The following is a 20,382-nucleotide window of genomic DNA, read 5'->3' on the forward strand; positions in this document are numbered from 1 at the left end:
TAAGAACATAGGACGGGACAGGGCCCCGCCGTACCCACTCATCCAAATATACAGGATACAGACACAACAAAAGATATGTACCAATGGCTAGGCTCCGAATCAAAGGGGAGCTCTCCAACACAGCAGAATGAGTAGCCTAGACTGGAGGACCACCCAAACGAGCTTCTGTACCTGCGGGCATGAAACACAGCCCCCGAAGAAAACGGGGGTCAGTACGGAAGAAGTACTGAGTATGTAAAGCAGAAGGTACAGAAATCACAAACACAGCTGGAGTCAGAAAGAACAAACACACCGACATCGCAAACTAAGCAAACCTGTGCGGGAGGCGAACATACAAATGCAAATCAAATCATGTATAGGGTTTAGGAACGTGGTCACCCCCCGACGCTGGTGCCACAACACATCATAACTCCAGAAGTTTTCAAATCTCCGTACAATCTCCAGACACATCATATCACACACACATCACATCATCAGAACATATCAAATGCCATATCACATCATAACTCCATAAACGGTAACCGGCCCTATGGCGAGGCCTCGGAAACCGTAACACATCATAACTCCCGAATATATTATAGCGCGCACGATCACAAAGTCGGCCCGGGTACCGACGAACGAAGTCATAGCAGACAGCACGAACAGAGTAGTGCAGAAACCATATGCATATCAAAAATAATTTGTCGGACTCAACATATAGTTTACGTATAAGAATATACTGACGCCAGAAGGCTCGGAGTAGGAATCAGATTGATCAAAGTTTGCGTATAAAAGTTACGAAGTGCCAAACGGCCAAATTCTCAAGAAAAATTGTTCATACGTCATTTTCCGAAAATCTCACATCGTTCAAAGTACAGAACGTACATTAATGGCATAGGAAGTTTCAAACACATCCTTGGGTCATAAACAGACAGTCGCAGATTATAACGGACACAAACGGACCAAACAAACCGAATAAGGGGAGCCTCGGGGCTCGCGGGCCCACCTCGGGTCAAATTGAGGCGGCGGACACAAATCACAGACTTTCGGCTCCATAGAGCCATCTACGAAAGTTTCGGAGAGTTTCGGACACAACAGCACAAGTTAAGGATGTACGAACATTCTTTTAACCAAATGCGACAAAAAGGGTTCAATCGCGCTGAGTGAATAGTGCTCGAACTTGAACTTCGATTTCCAAGAGCAGGGTTATTCCCGAGGGGCCGATCTTAACCTAGTATGTCTAGGACATGCCAAAAGAATGATGGGTAGGCTTTACATACCTGGTTGGCGCCTTACGCTCCTCAAATCGCAATTCCCGTTTCGTCCAGAAACTGCAAATGGTCACTTTTACCAGTTACTATTCATGAGAATTAACATTTTAGTCTTTGGGCTATATTTGGCTACCGAAATTTCGGCAGCACTTCCCCTATAAATCTAACACCCCCGAGACTTAGCTCGGCTCAAAATACAACGACAACAACAGCCCGAACATCATAAAACCATACAAACCACAATCATACTACATTAACTTCAAAATTTCACTTTAATACATAAGTTGGCAAATTCTTGACTCAACTTCAAAATTCCACATCTATTTCCACATTAGTCCATTCATTCACTCATTCCCAATTATTCAAACACACTACATACAAGTTCCAAATCACATACAAACATCCCCAAACTACTTGTATCACGTCGGAGAGCGTCTTGAGCACTTTACAACTATGTGAAAATCAAGATTTTTGGAGCAAGCACAAGGCTTGGGAAATTTTTTCTCTCCTCTCCACTATTCTCGGCCGAAACCCTCTTGTTGGTGTTCTTGAATTTTTTTTTTTTGATCTTTGAAGATTCTAAGTGGAAGAATGATATATATCCACTAATAGTCATGTGCATAGCACATGACATTAAAATGGGTTTGGGCCAAAAGCTATGGCCGGCCACCCTCCAATCCTTGGGCCTCAATTTTGTTATATTTTCCTTGGCCCAATTCACTAAGAGTCCCATTTTGTAATTCCCGAAACTAATTTCCGAAATTCCGAATTTACCCTCGGCCTTCCCCGACGTCTTAACATTAATGATTCCATAACCAACATAGTCATATTCACCAAAATCAAGTTATGTCCTTATAACACACAAGTCGAAATTATTTCTCAATTTCCAATTACACGAAAACACGGGACATAACAGCTATTTTTCCATAGCCATGGCCGAAAGCTCCTTTCCCTTGCCCTTCATCTTTTGTTTTGTCCTCTCTTTGTTGTTTCTTGAATATTCTAATGGATAGTGATCCTTATATAATTTTTGCACATGGAAAATTATTAAAATCATGGGTTGGGCCATAGCTTTGGCCGGCCACCCCATTTCTTTTGGGCCTAATTTTATCCCTTATTTTATGAGCCCAATTCCAAAGAAATCTTTTTTTTTTTTATAAGTCCCGAAACTAATTTTTGAAGTTCCAATTTTGTCCTTGGCCTTCCTCCGTATTCCCACACCAATATTTTTCATGAACAACACTCACCTATGTGAATTCATATCAACATATGGCCTTATTCCTAGCAAATCAAAATCATTTCGAATTTTCCCGAACATGCGAAAGTACGGTATATAACACTATCGTCCCGCTAAAGCATATACACGGGGCTGAGTGGCACCCGAAGTAGATGCTGCCCCTCGGCCTGCTGTCATCTGGGAAGTCTGCCCTACGGGGCATGCTGATGAGGAACCCGCTGCTAAGCATGTGGGCTGAACCCCACCTCTACCATATCGCAAGGGACAATCTCGCATCAAATGTCCGGTCTGCCCACAAACATAACAACTATCAGTGTCCTGAAGACACGGCCCTGAATGTAATTTGCGGCACCGACTACATCGTGGAACTGGCGGTCTCCTCTGACTATAATCACCCCCAAACAGAGAACCCGGAGCTCCCGAGCTCTGACCCTGTCCTGACGGAAAAGAGCGATCAAATCCCATGTCTGCGAACCGGGGAGGTGCACTAGTCGCTGACTGGCCTGAATGTCGGGAATAAGCCTGCCTCGATCCCCTTCTATAATCACCACCTGTGCCCTCAGATCTAGCCCTTTTGTTTTGCCTCCTATCACTGTCGCGATCGCCCCTTTGTTGTCGTTGTCGCCCCTCTAAATTCTGAGCATGGGCCTGTATCCGAGAAATGTCCATCCCATCTTGCAAGGAAGCCGTTAGACAATCTCTAAATAAATGCGGTCCCAGACCACTCACAAATCTATGTACCCGATCTCCCATGTCGGCCACCATAGTCGGAGCATATCTAGTCAAAGAATTGAATTGCATGCCATAATCCCGGGCACTCATGTTTCCCTGTCTCAAATTCAGAAATCTATCCGCTCTAGCTTGGCGGACCTCGGGTGGAAAATAGTGGCGAATGAAAGCATCTACGAACTCTTGCCAAACCGGAGGAGGCGCATTCTCTCCTCTTGATAATACCCAATTATTGTACCATAACACCGCCACATCCCGGAGTCTATAGGATGCCAACTCCACGAATTCGGTTTCAGAGGCATGGACAATCTTCAATGTCCTCAATATTTCATCAATAAAACTTTTTGGGTCTTCCTCCGGCTTTGACCCGAAGAATTCCGGGGGATTTAGACTCATAAAATCACGGGCCTTTGTACTTGCTGCCCGGTCACTTGAACCCACATTTTATCGTTGTGCTTGTGCGGCAACCAATTGGGTCAATAACTGAATAGCCTCGGTCATTTGTTGACCCGAAGCAGCCGGCGGAGGAATTGGAGCTGGGGCTCCTCCTTGCTCTTCCATATTAGGCGGGTTAGAAGAAGTATTTGACAAGGCCTCGTTGTGCGATTCACCTTCCTCTATATTCATCGGAGGCTCTCTTTCTACCCGTCTCTTTGTTGTAGGCTTGCCCTTCTGAGCGGCTGTAGCTTTTCCCTTTGGCGGCATTCTGAAATCATAACACACTATTAGAGAGGATAACATCTTATACACGGCTCTATCGCACGATCTCATAGAAGAAAGATGGTCATTTTTCCTAAATGCCCCGTAGCCCCTTGTTTATTGATGTGGCGCGCTACACACCATAAACAAGACTATACTAAACACGGCTCATAGACACTTCCTAGGACCGAATTGTTCTGATACCACTTTTGTCACGACCCAGCTAGGGGTTGTGACGAGTACCCGGGGCTAACCACCGAGCACCGCTCGTGCCATCACTTATTAAGCTTATTTAGCAATCATTTATCCGATTCATGCTTAATTTATAATAAAATCCATTTTTATTTAGAAACGAAATGCTTTTATACATACGAGCCCTTAGGCTAGCAAAATAATACACACACACACACACACACACACAGATATATATATATATATATATATATATATATATATATATATATATATATATATACATAATGACCATGCCGTGAAACCACACGACCCACGTCGAGTATCTACGAGCCTCTAAGAGATGACACCTACAACTGTACACAAAAGAATTATCATAGGCACCTCCGGGACATTGGAGGGCTTCCAATCAGCTAGCAGCCTCTAAGAATCCAGAGCAAGAACTCCTCCCTGTCTACCTGTGGGCATGAACACAGCGTCCATAGAAAAAGGACTTCAGTACGAATATTGTACTGAGTATGTAAGACAGGAATGAAATAAACAACGTAATAGAAAGATCATGAGTCAGGGGACAGAGATATAACCTGCACACATGTCATAGGCAATCGTATTACTATCATATTTCACATTTTACACAATCATAGTACACATGTTATCACATCCCATACATCATCACGTACGTCGTCATATACATCATCATATCATAATCTGTATCGTTACCCGCGTCCGGGTAACCCTCATATACAACCCACTAGTGGTGATCATGCCCGACCCTCTCGACTCGGTGTAAACATCGTAGCCCGCATTAACGGTGACATGCCCGGCCATATAGGCGCGGTGTAATCATACGCAGCCCGCATTAGCGGTGACATGCCCGGCCATATAGGCACGGTGGAATCTTATCATCACAACATCAATCATAACGCGTCATTATTATACATCTCAAAACATAGCATCATGTTATCATTTCTTAGTGTTCCATGTATCCCATGGTGTTACAAGTTAGCATTTCTTATCATCTTATTGTCATAACATACAATAACATTAAGATCATTCATTAGGCTTTAAGATAACCATACTACGTCGGGGTGACGTAAGGTCGTGAACCCCCGATTGTATTATGGACATTTATGAGTATCATGCCTCGCCTTGAAGGAATAAAACATAAGGCCAGTGTTAACAATAATAACATCATTAGCATTGTAGGAACATCATGGCACAATTTCTTGAGTCTCTAGACTCTAGCTCATTGTCATCACTATCATGCTCATAGGGGATTCAATATATAGAAGGACTCTTAAGCTTCATCTTATAGAAGGATTGGTGGAAAGCTTGAAGGATTCATGCCTTTTGAAAGAAGAGTTAAGCCTCACATACCTTTGTCGTTTAAGCAATTTAGCGTCTGCTTATTTTTCTTCAATGTCACGCCTCTACCTTCAAAAAGGGGTTTCATACGATCGTTAGTTAACCAACTATAAGAACGCACGACTATTTCTAGAGAAAATTGGGCAGCACTTCCTTTGTTTATACTACTTTTCCCGTATTCCATATCAACTCCCAATCACCCACAATAACAATCACAATATAGAAATTCACAATTATCATTCATATACAATGGCCATGATCCACCATTTCTCTTCATTTTTCCCCACATTTATGGTTTTGGGTTCGCTATCGGATTTTCCCAGGTATCACACTTATCTCATGGTCTACATGTCATTTATAATATATTCATACTCACAACACACTAACATTCATGATTCAATTCAACTACCACTCACTCATGACACTATTCACTCTTGAATGACCCATTTGCTATGTTCTTCTACAATTCGGGTATCTTAACCTTCTAATACCTTAAACAACATAAAATGGTCATGAAACTTACCTTGGATAATGGTTGAAAAAGTCTTGAGTGGAGTTCTCTCTCTTTCACCAAAACCCTATTTCTCCTCTTCTTGGTTTTCTTAGTTTGGATGACTTCTACTTGAGTTTCATACACTTTGATTCATGAATTTGATGTTGTTGATCATTTATTTCCTTGGTATTATGTATTGGAAGAGTTTTGAAAGGTTCTAGAGAGATGTTGGGTCGTGGAGAGAGAGGATGAAATAAAATAAAATGAACTTGGGTCCTTATTTAAAAATTGAAATATGTCCCGACATCATTATACGGTCCATTATACGGTTCGTATAAATTTATACGGTCCGTATAATCGACCGTAAAACTGCTCCACTGACTACCCTTTTTTCTGTGTCAAATTGACGGTACATTATACGGGCCGTATAATTTTATACGGTCCGTATAATTGACCGTAGAATCATCCCTTCAGCAACCTCATTCTGCCTCATTATGTGACTCTTTTATGGTCCATTATACGGCCGTATAATGTTATACGGTCCGTATAATTGACCGTATAACCCATCCGTTCACTAAGTCTTATTTTCGTCATTTCGTTTGATCTCCAATCCTTATGGAACCTTTTTAACAATTATTTAGCACCTCAATACCAGTCTAAAGGGCGTCTTCCCTCGTCAAAACACCATATACGTCATACCCTTCATTGGCCTAATCACTGTACGCTAGCGGGGGAAATTTCCAAGGTGTAACAATCAGCTGCCCAGATATGAAATGAAAAAATGAAGTTGAAATAGTTTAGTCCTATATGTGTATGTCTTTGGTACTGACTGTTATGCAGCAGTGACTACAGATTTTGATGTTGTTTTTGTGAAATAATTATGCAGTTGTGTCTGCTAGATAATGCACATTTTTGTGAAAGAAATATGCACTGTCTACTTATTTTAGTCTTTATCAATTCTGCAGCTGTGACTGCAATTTTGCCTTGTTATTTTAGTCTTTATCAATTTTGCAGCTGCGACTGCAATTTTGCCCTGTATTGACAATCAACTCTTGCAATATTAAGCAGCTGTGACTGCACTGTTGCTATATATTTCCTGGTTTTGTGACAATGCAATCTTGCAATTTTGTGTATACACTAAATGCATTATACAGATTTGAGATGGTCAAAAACATTGAATGGATGCAACTAAATGCATTCTACAATTTTGAGGTGGTCAAACACATTGAATCCGAGACACTATATGGTAGTTGCTAGTTGAGAATGGTGGTCAAACACATTGAATCCGAGACACTAAATACAGTTTACACTAACACTATAACTCAACTATAAATAGGCCTTCATTCTATCTCTCTTTCACTCAACTCATATAACTGTAACTCATATAGTCATATTAAAGAGGCAGCCTTCATCTAACATGGATGACACTGAAATGGCCACATGTTTTGACAAAACATTGACGAGATCATACGTCGAAAAAGATGATTTCGTAAGTGTTAATTTATTATATATTTTCAATTGTTCTTTTACCTCTTTTAGTAATAACATGTATTTGTTGCAGATCCTTCCAAGTGACATATTGGAATTTCTTCCAAATACCAACAAGGACGCTGTTGTTCTTTACGACAATCATGAGTATAATATGAAATACAAGATTGGCGCATATACACGCCTCTCTCAAGGCTGGAAAAACTTCATTGATGCTAACAGATTAGGGATAGGGGATGTGTTGTGTTTTAAGGTATGTGAAGTTGACAACCGCATAGTTTTTTTTGTTTATGTAAAGGAGGATCCGGAGATCATAATGATAGATTAGGTCTCCGGATTCTCTATTTAAAGTAATCTATAAAATTTCTTGACTTTTACTTTCAAGTTTGGAGCTAATATTTTACAGTTTTTACCAACCTGTTTCGCAGCTTCAATTTTGCAGTTTTGCGAAGTGCATACAACCATAATCAATGATGTCTAGATTACACCATAACAACAAAATACTTCAACTACTCATGTTCCATGACATTTACATTACAAGAAGAGCATAAAGTTCTTAATTTACCTACTACGCGATTACAACATAAATTCAGTTGATTAAGGACGCCGCCAGAAAGCCAATAAATATTCCCCATGAAATCAAAAGCAAAATCCTTGTATTTGCAAGTTTCTCCCCCAAGTTTAGAACTTTTTTCTCTTCAAATTGGTGTTTACTCTCCAAGACAATTAATTCCTCCTTCATTTTGTTCACTTCAAGTAGATGTCTAGCCTCAATGGCAATTAATTCTTCTTTCAATTTGTCTCTTTCGTTCTTGACCGCATCTAATGACAACGTTAAATTTTGAACATTATTCCAATGAGTTTCAGGGAACAATTCATCTTCCCATTCCCAAAATCCACAAGAATTGCCCTAGCAAAAAAATATCATTACAACGCTAATAGTGTAAATTAAAGTAACGATAAACTTTGAATGAAAATTGTGAAACACAAAATTTAACCTTAGGCCTCGGACATTTTTAGAATTTCCGTCCGGGATTACTAGGAGTCGATGAAGTGAGGTGTTTAGCAATGGTGCCATAATTACATTTTACGTGAGATGAACAACTACCTTGAGACATTTATGAACCCACAAAATTTTTGAATTAGAAGAGAGTGGAATTATGGACAGAAATTTGGTGGAGGAAGAATACATATATGAAGGAGCAATGGTGTGAGGAAGAAGAAATTTCATGAATGGAGGAAAAATTGGGGCTGATTGAAGGTGTGATGAAGAAGAATTAATTTAGGGTTCTAAAGGGGGTGGGTCGGGTGGGTAATTAAGGGGGAACGGTAATATAACCATTACCCCCATTTAAAAATAGTTTTCTATTTAAAAAGATCTTTTAACAAATCAAATAACACGTTGGTCAGCGATTGTTTCGCACGCGCACAGGTCTGGGCAATTGGAGGTTGAAAATAATTGAAACTTATGCTGTTTAGGGGGGTATATAAATACAAGTTAAATTTAATTGCTAAAGTGAGTTTTTGCGCCAAGTTTAGGGGGGAAATGATTTCTTTTCTCTAACCAATATCATATCATATTTTATACTAAAAGTGGAAAGCTCCTAACTTCAAAGTTAGATTACAAATTTACCCTGCTGTAAATCTAAATGTAATTTATTTATTTATTTTTGGAAAAGAAGCAATAAGCTCAATTGTTATTCAAATCGTAAACGAATACATCATGAATCAAAGATGGGGAGCATCAGACATAGAACCTGCAGCCCGGGCTAACATATGAGCACACTGATTGGCTGACCATTTAACAAAAGACATATATAAATGTAAAGTCATACATGAGTGCTTTACAATCTTGCACAATAATATCAAAATAAGAATTTCCGCTCTCATGTTTTTCCAATGCTTGCTTCGCCAAAAGACAATCCATCTTAACAACAATCGGGGATGTGTAGTAGTGGTTCTTCAACCAGCCCAAAGCTTCACGGACTGCTAATATTTCAACCATTAGTGCATCATATGAAGCTTCCAGTGATGAACTAAATCCTCTAACAAAATTTTCATGAGTATCACGGATCAACATACCAGCCCCTACCCTTCCATAGTTAATATCACACGAAGCATCAATGTTGCATTTCAGAATACCCGGATCAAGAGGAAAGCATTTAACAATAAAACCAGGTTCAGACACAGAGTAAATATTACCACTAATACCTGTCTTAGTCCACTCTTGCCAGAAGTGGCTGGCTCTATGTATGACAGTGTCTGGCTGTGTATTTTTACCATTTCAGATCAGGTTGTTGCGAGCATTTCATATCTCCCAAAGGAGCATGATAGCCTCATGAAGCTGATCAAGCCTTATGAAGTTGATCATGCGTCACAACATGTACTAGTGTTGTAAACCAGTCCATTAGCGAGTTTCCCATCGGCTGCTAGCCCAAAGAAGACTCAAGTCAAACCTACTTTGCTTTATTACACTTTACTAGACAATGAAAGATGGTTTCGACTTCCTGAAGGCATGCTGGGCAAAATTTCCGCTGAAAGACCTTTCGAGCAAGTAAGTTATCACATGTCAGTAATACTCCTTTCAATGCCGGCCAAGCAAAATTTAAGATCTTCGGTGGCATTTTTAGCTTCCAGATTTTCTTCCAAATATCGTCATCCGAACTAGGGATATTATTTTCTTGTAGCACTAAATACCCACTCTTAACGGTATATCTTCCTTGTCTATCTAGCCTCCACATCCAACGATCATCCCGGGATGTAAATTCCAGGGGAATGGCTTTGATACAATTTATCTCATCTATAGTAAAGTGGGTTTCCAAATGATGTAGCTTCCATTTTCTTGTATCATTATCTATCAACTCCGCAACACAAAGATTCATGGACTCACCATCTGGATCACTTTGAATAAATATAGATTGGCCTGTTGGTAGACATGGGTCAAGCCGATTTTCAATTCTCTTTACACATCCCTTCTGAAGAAGATATTTTGTTGCACAGAGAGACCGCCAGATAAAGCTAGGATTTGACCCCTCACCCACATTAAGAAAGTCTGAGTTGTGATAGTATTTATCCCCAAGGATGCGACTTACAAGAGAAGATGGTCGTGTCAAAATCATCTATCCTGTTTTGGCTAGCAATGTCGTATTTGTATGTTGAAGACTCTGAAATCCCATACCACCTTCATTTTTGTTCTTACTGAGACGCTCCCATAAAATCCACTTAATTCCAGATCCCTTGCTATCTCCACTGCGCCACCAAAAGTCATTCATAGCGCGGTCAATAGCAATACAGATGTCAATAGGCAATGCAAAGAGGGACATAAGATAATTCGGGATTGCTTGTACAATTGGTCTCGGTAAAATCTTTTCCCTGCTCTTGACATGATTGGTCGTTTCCAACTCTGAAGCTTTGAGTGTGCCTTATCCACTACATAACTGAAAACCTCTTTCTTGCTACGACCCACAATAGCTGGCAGCCCAAGATATTGACTAGGAAGATCAACCATCGGTACATTTAGAATAGAAGCAATTGGGTCCTTTACTACACCATCAATGTTTCTACTAAAAAAATCTCTAATTTATGAAAATTCACCTGCTGGTCCGATGCTTGCTGATAGATCATAAGGCAGTGCTTAAGTATTTGCTTCATTATCAACTGCCTTAAAGAAAAATAGTGCATCATTTTCAAAAAAGAGATGGGAAATAGGAGGGCAATAAGGTGCAATCTTTACACCATGCAAACTATCATGTTGTGTATAAAACCTCTATAGTGTCGAAAGACCCTCAGCCATAATAATTAATAAATAAGGTGATAGAGGGTCACCTTGACGAAGGCCTCGCGATGGAATAATATTTCCAAACTCTCTGCCCGCATGAGATATCCTGTACGATACTGTGTTAACCATCCTCATGACCTTCAAGACCCACTCCACACAAAAACCAAGCTTAAGCATGATGTTCTTCAAGTAATCCCACTCCACTCTATCATAGGCTTTGCTCATGTCAGTGTTTAAAGCCACAAAACTTGTTTTTCGTTTCAAGTAATGATTTATCTCAAACGATATCAAGGCATTATCAATAATAAATCTGCCTAGGATAAATGCACTTTGGGCCTCAGAGGTAATATCATTTAAACAATGCTTCATTCGATTTTCCATCATATTACAAGCAATGCGATCAATAACATTACAAAGGGATATAGGCCTAAGATCAGACACTGCCTCTGGTTGCTTCTTTTTCGGGATTAAGACGATTTTTGTGTTGTTATGACCAGGTATGTTTCCATTGTAATTAACACAATGTAAAATTGCATCTGAAACATCCTTACCCACCACCGACCAAAAACTACAATAGAAGCCCAGGTTTAGTCCATCAGATATTGGAGCTTTATTTGGGTGCATAGAAAGGACCGCGTCCTTCACCTAAGCAGCAGTAAAAACTCTATTCAAATATAGATTATGGGTTGTGGTCACCGTTCTCTCAACCAAGCCAAGAATTGTACCTATAGCACCTTGTTCAAATGTGAACAAAGCATAATAGAAACCCGTGATCACATACTGTAAGTCGTTATCCCATCCACGGCACTGTCCCAAACTATCTTTCAATTGTGTGAATGTATTAGGCCATAACACAAAAAAATCTTGTGTTGGTCTCACCTTTTCTCAACCATGTTGTTTAGCTCTCTACTATTCAAGTGCCTGTAAGTACGCCTTTTTAGCTAAATTAAATGACTGCATATGATACGGGTTTGAACTGTTTCTATATCTTGTCAACTTGGCCTTAAATTGTTGTCTTTTGTTCTTTCCCCATTCAAGGAGATAAGCACCACAACTCTTTATCATCTCGGCTATGGGTTGGCCTTTTCCATGTTCCCACGCGGTTTGGACTGCTTGCTTAATATCTATCTCTTTCATCCAGAAATTTTCAAACCGGAAGGGTTTTGTAGCATAGCAAATAACATTCGCACCCAAGGTTAAAAATATACATGCATGATCAGATGAGGCCGATTCAACATGGAACACTTTGGCATTTGGAAAGTTATTTTGCCAATCACTTGTTGCCAAAGCACGGGTGAGCCTCTCTAGGACCCAGTTTTGGGAGTTTCTACATCGTTCCCACGTAAAGCGGTTGCCATTGTAACCAAGATCAAAAAACCTACAAATATTTACCGCCTCTAAGAATCCGTTTATCCTCCATTCTAAATCTAAATGTAATAAATTATCTAATATGTTAAATAGTAAATAGGGAGTAATATTATGCTTACATGAATCTTCAACCACACGTTCTGGTGCATTAATGATCAAATTATCCCTTATCTAAAACTATAATTACTCCCAATAAAAGTTTCTCCCTCCGGATCAAAAAAGCGTCCACTTAACCTTTTTTTCTTGTGTCAGAAAAAGTGTTCACTTATTAAATCAATAAAAAATTAACCTTATCTTTCCATATTTGCCCCTATTAAGTGTTATGTGATCAAATCATAATGCCTATTTAATTAGGGGTGGTTTAGTCAATTTATATTTTTTTTTTTCTTGGAGTGAGTAGTTTCTTAAGGGGTGTGCAAATGGCTAACTGGACTCTTTTTTTTATCCAGAGGGAGTAACATTTAACATTTGTTAGCTTTAAATTTCTTTGTGTTCTGTTATAAAAGTCCAAAAGACAGATTCATTATTGAAAAGGAGGATAATTCCAAAGATTTTGATAAATGATAACATTTTCGATAGGTAATGGAAGATAGAAAGACATCAAACCTATGAAAACACTTGCAGTAAGTTGCTAGATGGAAGTCCAAGCATATTTGTTTCATTAACTATTGAACAAATCACACCTTCTATTTTTTCCAAAAAAAAACTGACTATAAATTTTCATAATCCCGGGGTACTTAAACGCACATTTATATTTTGTTCTTTCATCTTACACAGTGATAAAAATATTTTTGCTGACTTATTGTATTCTTCAGTTCACACTATAAAAAAAGCGCATCAAATGCTCCACATTGTATCACATTTCAATCTGTAATATCACAGGTTAATTTTTTTTTTCCTAGATTCTTCTTTTATACTGTTGTGTTTCTGATCTCCATTTATTGATGTCCCTGATTCATGATTTGTCTTTTGAATGCGTTAATGTTTACAGATTAATTTTCTGCCATATCTTCATTTTCTTATTCAATGAAGGGAAAGAAAATAAAAGTACTCCTTTTACTAATACTCTAAAAGTTGGTCCAAAAACACGTGATTTTGAGTACAAAATAATGGATGCTAAGGCATGGAGAAAAAAGATGTCATTTTTTCCTGTTTAGCTTCACATTTGCAAGTTGTGTGTGAAATTTTATTAGTTTTCCTATTATATTAGAAGATCCTTTTGTTTGTATTATTTTTTTGTGCCTAAATTTTGTATTATAATTTGTGATTTCTCTTTAAATTGTTCGAAGGTTTTATATCACTATTTTGAATCCTATTATGGGTCATAACTAGGGATTTAGTAGCTCAGTTGGTTGGCTACCTAAACATTCACCTTATTGGTGAGGATTCGAATCCCTACGTTGTAATCCCCTCCCCCATTTCTCTTTCCCCTACTCCCTATGTAATAAAACAATTTAAAAAAAAAAATTATGGGTCATAACTAGCGCGTGCTAATTTTTATAATATTTACTAACTATACGTCTATAACTTAACTAATATTTATTTTGTTAAATTTACAGATGAAAGGACTCATAAATAAATTAATAAATAAATATATAAATAAAGGTCAATGCTCAGTGCTAAGAAACTAATCAGGATGGCCAAGAGATCTCATTCGACAATAACTTCTTGATATGTATGCGACTATAAAAAGGAGGAGATTATAATTTTTTTTAAAGAAGGCAAAATCTTTAAGAAATGAAAATTTGTAACCGTAGCCGATATTCCTCAAACACACATTTAATTTATGTGTAGTTGACTTATACAATTATAAATTACTGTCTAAGTCGAATACTTGATATATTACAAGATTTGCTTAATTGAAGTAGGTCAACATTACTTTAAAAATTCATTCGATAGCCATTCTTCAATATGATTATATTTTACAATGATAATAAATATCAGTCAAATAATTAATCTCATCATTCATCAGTTTAAGCTTGCATTATAGTGCAATTCATTGCACACTTATTGTAGTACTTGTAAAATGTTTATTCTAATTAGCACGGGATCCACGAGGAACACACGTGTCCCATGAGTAGTATTATAAATAACTTGTCACAGTTAAACATACAATTAGAATGTATCATACGTTATTTTCGTCCCCAATCTACTATTAAAATCGAACGACTTTACCTTCACCAAAGTATAAATTTATCTACAAAAATTACAAATTGTTAGTGCTTATGTCTGTCACACTCCGAAGCTGGGCTTGGACATAACACGACACTCGGTGCCTTGCTGCATGTGACCAAGCAAAGCACATAGCTTGCTGAATCAACATGAGACATGTACTAATGCGAAATATAAGTTAAAACACGGAAGTCTGAATGAAGCATGTGATTTAATAATCAATACTAAATACTGGAAATATTGTTTGGAATTAGTAGTGCGGAAATAGTTTGAAACGTAATAAGTGCGTAGTCAACATGGGTTATACGATAACTGAACATCTGACATGACATGCTAGACCACTCTATGAAACCTCTAAAAATAATCCTGAACTAATTGTCGGGACAAGGCTCCCGACATACCTCTACTGCCTATCATGACATGAACATGACATAAAGATAACACCCTGAATGAAGGGGGGCTCACCAATAGCTGATACGAGAATCCTAACTAGTAGATCTGTCGTCCTCAGTTAGGGTTATATTCTTCCCCGTAGATTTTTAAAGAAGGTTATCTCTCGGGTGATTTCTAGCCACTTTGCTCTTTTATTTATTTTACTTCTAATAAAATGTTGGAAGCTTCGAGTTCTTCAAGTAGCCGTGTAAGGGTTTGTGGATGTGAAGTTGCTGCTCCAACTCACTTTGTGGACTCCAAAGAATCTATGAAGACTTGGAAATTTGAAGGAAAATATCTATCTTATGTAATTGTATTTGGTTTGTTTAGTTGTATAATTTAGATGCAATGTAATGTCAGAGGCGGATCCAGGATTTAAACTCTATGGGTTCAAACTTAAGATTCTTAGTGTAAACCCGTCGTATTTTAAAAGTTATGAGTTCATGTCTACTATTTATTGCAGTTTTAATAAATTTTTATACATAAATTTATGCTCCGCGTCGAAAGTTGGGGATTCAATGGAACCCCTACCTAGCATGCTAGATCTGCCACTGTGTAATGTAATGGTTGGATGAATTGTAACTGCAAATGTTTTTGATGTTTCGGAATGCAATGACATTTTGTGCCAACATGTTGTTTTTGTGCCATAATTTTAGTTGTAAAATTAAATGGAATGTAACGATTGAATGATTTGACTCAGTTTCTAAATACAATATCAAAAACTCAATGGTACCAAACTGAGAATTGCTGGTGCACAAAAATAACTTAGAACTATTGTTGCAATATGCAGTTCAGGAACTTTAATGGATCAAATATGCCCCTATACTATGTGCGACCAGTGCCGGCTCAATGGTGAGGCAACTAAGGCAATTGCCTTAGGCCTCCCAAAATTGAGGGCCCCAAAATTATTGTTTTATATTTGACTATGTATCATAAAAGACATTATTAATAAAAGTATTAAATTTTTAAAAAAATGTGGTAGAGGGTTTTAAGATAAATAACTCAAATTTCATAACAAACATGTTTATACAAAAAGGACTAATTTGATGACGATATTGATAAAAAAAATTGAAAAAAGTCTTTTGTAGTATTTTTTATTTATTTTTAGAACTGATAGTTTTAATTTAAAATACACAATTATTAAGAAAAAAGTTAGTTTATTAATAAACTTAAGGCCTTTTATTATGGTTTGGCTTTAGGCCACAAATTACGTTGAGCCGCCCCTGTGCGCGACTGAACAAATATGTCCTTCAACTAAGGGGAAAATAAAGGTGGGGTTCGAGTTTAAAAGATTGGGTTAGTGGGTCGAGTGGTTATTTGGGTATCAATTGGGGAAAATGGGTCTTTGGTGGATTTCGTCTCATTAAGGGCATAAATAGCTCAACTTTGAACAACAGAGGCGTGCTTGTGTCCAGCTTTAAACGGGGGGCATTATCATGCAATAGTCGAGGGGCATATCTGGTCCTTTTCTGTAGTCCAAAAATAGAAGCACGTTTGTCTAGCCCATTTGAGGATTAGAACAGCTAATGAAATAAAATTCGAAATGTGAAATCTGAGTAAGCAGCTAGGGTTTCCGTCTTTACTAATTTTCTGAGTTTTTAAAAGGGAAAAGGGGTCAAAATTACCTCTCTACTTTGGGAAAAGGACTAAAAATATCATCCGTTATAAATTTGGGTCAAAAATACGCCTCCCATCATTAAAGTTTTCAAATATACCTCTGTCTTAACGGAGATCCCCAAATTTCCCAAAATAACCCGGTTTCATTTTTTAAACCTGCTCCATTTAAATCCGACCTAACTAAAAAAAAACTCATACGATCACAGAGCTGACGATTTGATTTTTCGTTTTGATTGGCTTGGCATGAATCAAGAAACGGAAACCACAATTTAAATATCTCGAATTATTCATTGATTTGATACACGAAGTTGTAGTTATAGCTTATTTTCTAGTATGAATTTAGCGATCCAAGTATATTCTAGACAGGTTTTAAAAATAAAATCAGATTATTTTGGGGTATTTGAAAATTTCTGCTAAGACAGGATATATTTGAAAACATTAATGACAGGAGAGGTATTTTTGATCCGAATTCGTAATGGAGAATATTTTTAGTCCTTTTCTCAAAGTAGAGGGACATTTTTGACCCTTTTCCCTTTTTCAAAACATTTCAGTTTCATTTTGCATTCGGAAAAGGGCCAAAATTACTCCTGAACTTTGGAAAATAGTTCATCCATATCCTTCGTTATATTTTAGAGTCAATTATACCCTTACCGTTATACTATGAGGTGAATTATACTCTTATGTCATATGGCTTCCACGTGGCATCATCCCAGACCTTCAAAATTATTTTCCCCTCAAATAATTTTTTATCCACTAAAATAACCCAACTCGACCCGATTGTTTTTTAATTTTTAGCCAAACTAATACAGACCCAATATTTGATGTCCTGGGCTAGTAGGTGTTGTCTTAGGATATCTTTTTTCAAGTAATTCTGGGGAGACCTACTCCTAGCAGATTATGGAGGGACGTAGATTGATGGAACTCTTGTCCTTTTTACCATGGTCGACATAGGGGAACAAGAAAATAATGAAAAGCAAACGAGGAATTTTAAATAGATGACATCTTCATCAGAATGAGTGTGATTAGCTTCTGCAGGGTTCTTCGAGGTTGTGCCGTCTTTCTTTTAGAGATCATTTTTTAACTTTGGACTAGGTTTTGAGAGTCTAGACAATTGAAGTAGTTCGATGGAATGTTAATTTGCACGTTGATTTTTGTTCTTTCTAATTGCATCCTTAAGGAGTTATATCTTTGCATTGAGAGAGTCTGTGGGAGTTTTTTTTTTTTTGGGGGGGGGGGGGGGGGGTGGGTGGGTAATGGTTTTTAGGGTAAATGGGTTGGGTCTGTAATAGTTTGGTTGAATAAAATAAATTCGGGTCGGGGTTGAGTTATTTTAGTGGGTAAAAAATTATTTGAGGAGAAAATCATTTTGATGGTTTGGGATGATGCCACGTGGCAGCCATTTGACATAAAGGGTATAATTGACCCGATAGTATAACGGTAAAGGTATAATTGACCCTAAAGTATAACGAAGGGTATGAATAAACAATTTCTCAAAGTTCAGGGATAATTTTGGCCCTTTTCCTTTTTGCATTTTGGTGTATGTATAAAGTAGCGCCCAAACTCCATTTTGAAAATTTGCCTATTCGCCTCTCTCTCTCTCTCTCTAAGCTCTCTTTATTCTCTCTCTAGCAGATCCTACTTCTCATCTTCAAGAATCCCTCAACAACCCATACGAATCTCAAGGTATATCTTAGCCGCAAAAATGGAAGGACACCCGAAAATGCAATTTTCTGTCCACGATTCTTTCTACTTTTTTTGATTTTATGGGTCATCGAAACTAACAGTTTTATATATTTTTTTTTTGAAGATTCTGCAACAATGCCGGACACAAGAGATAGACTATCTAGGGCGGAGGACCTAATAGGCATGTATAGTCGTCGTCGATGGAGGACAGTTGAAGGAGGTGGCATTGCGATTTTTGAGGATGAACAAGAGGACAGGGCTACGATGAATTTTAGTGCTGGTGATTGGAATGGTGCCAGAAGAAGGGTCGGTATTGGGATGCTGAGAAATGGGAACTCGGCTAGGGTGATTGGTCGAGAGAACATTTCGCATGGGACGAGGAGGGCATATTGTCCTTCCTTCTTGGTATCCAAGAACTCCTCTTCGGGATATCACTTCCATTCTGAGGGTAATTACCTTTCTTGACTTCTCAGGCATATATTTTGCTCAATTTGTTATACAAATCTGATATGTATTGCCTTTTTTATTGATGTGAATTTTTGTTATGTTTGTGTATTGAAGTACATTGAGATTGGTTAATGAAGTTTGAATGTGCTAGGGTAAGGTTGTAGAAAGAGTATCCATAAGTGAATTTGACATTTAGTTCATTCTTTTGCTTTATATCGAGCTATTTGGCAACTTTGGGTACAATGGATTGTCTTGATCTGCCTTCTTGATAGAACTCATGTGCTTGTTACACTTCAGTTATTGATTGATCGAACTCAACTAGTCAGAAATGCATCTTAACAAGACAAGTACTAACCAATCTTGGAAGCTGATTAATGCTTTCAACTTCCAAGTAGAGTTTTCCTAGATTGACTTTTGCAATGAGAAGACAAATAGAAAGAGGTTCTTTGCATCTCTAGCGAAAACTTTGTTTGTGCTTTGTGGCTTCATACTGGAATGCTAATTGAGCCTTAATCTAGGTATTGGACCAAAATCTATTTTTACTGCACTTATTAGGTGCTCAACTTGCATATAATTGGATATGAAAGTTCTCCTCTAATCTGGATGAATCTGATTGTTATATGATTCTTCTCTATATAGGCTATCGAAAGAAGAAGAGCTCGCTTGGGAGAGAGCGAAGGCCAACAACTTGAGAGTCCTATACCACAGGACCGGACTGTTCTTGATCCTTCTGACTCTACATCAGGTTCTCAACTTGAGCACGATAATTTGTTTATGACTCCACATCCAACATTGAGAAGCAGGCATTATCCCAAATTTGTAGGTAAAGTACCAAAGATATTGCTCGATATCACTTATCAGAACAACTCGGGAGACTCCGATGGCCTCACACCAGAGAGAAAGCTGCTGCACTCAATTGACAAAGTTGAGAAAGCAGTGATGGAAGAACTGCATAAGTTGATGAGGACTCCCATTGCTAAGAAACAAGAAAGGGAAAAAAGAGTTGGGACTTTGATGTCCATGCGCTGATTCACCATTTGATATCTAGCTAGCTCAATCAAGGTTGAGGCACCAAAGGCTTCTAAATTTTGGAGGAAAGAGCAGCCGACCAGTGTGGTGTATAGTTGATCATCTTCTGATGATCAAGCTGTCAATTGAATTAGGATACATTTCAGTCCTTATAGCATATTATCCTTTTCTAGAATAATGCTGAAGTTTCGGTTGCCTGTTACAACATTGAAGGTTACACGGTTGTTTGAACATGTACATAGTAGCTGAATTTGCTCTATAGTTTAACATTGTTACCTTTTATGATAAGGAGCAGTATTTCTTTCTGATGTACATTGAATTTTCTAAAATTACAGAACAATGAATAACAAAGTAGAGCATATTGGGTTAGTGATCCACAACTTAGTCTATCTTGATCCAAGTA

The 20,382-nt window shown here is 38.0% G+C and overlaps 1 pseudogene; it reads left to right on the plus strand.

Moving 5' to 3' along the window:
* The first annotated feature begins 18,401 nt into the window (after positions 1 to 18,401).
* Positions 18,402 to 20,289, plus strand: LOC132636347 (protein POLYCHOME-like; annotated as a pseudogene).
* The last annotated feature ends 93 nt before the right edge of the window (positions 20,290 to 20,382 follow it).

Source organism: Lycium barbarum, chromosome 1 (assembly GCF_019175385.1).
Source record: "Lycium barbarum isolate Lr01 chromosome 1, ASM1917538v2, whole genome shotgun sequence".
Taxonomy (NCBI): Eukaryota; Viridiplantae; Streptophyta; class Magnoliopsida; order Solanales; family Solanaceae; genus Lycium; species Lycium barbarum.